Source organism: Anguilla rostrata, chromosome 7 (genome assembly GCF_018555375.3).
Source record: "Anguilla rostrata isolate EN2019 chromosome 7, ASM1855537v3, whole genome shotgun sequence".
Classification (NCBI taxonomy): Eukaryota; Metazoa; Chordata; class Actinopteri; order Anguilliformes; family Anguillidae; genus Anguilla; species Anguilla rostrata.
The window spans coordinates 15,444,139-15,444,479 of NC_057939.1; positions in this window are offsets into that span (position 1 = coordinate 15,444,139).

Here is a 341-nt window from a genome sequence, read left to right on the forward strand (position 1 = left end):
ACCCGCTGGATAACATACCCACATATTGATCAGCTTTGGTGCAATTTGATTGCAGAAGTACATTACCATGGGGAATTTAAAAACATTTGCTTCTTATGTGTGTGGAAACACAAGACAGTATGATTTGAGTGAGCCCCACATTTTGATGTTTGCTATGATATAATTTAATGAAAAATTTACTACAAAGTGGAATTTTTTGATGTACTGAACAGTAGTAATATCCTTCACAAAAATGCACAAATCGCATTCATTTGATGAAAAACTTTTACCTGTCGAATTCAGTGGGAAAACAAAGGACTGACCATTGATCACATGATCATTATTAACTTAAGACACTCAAG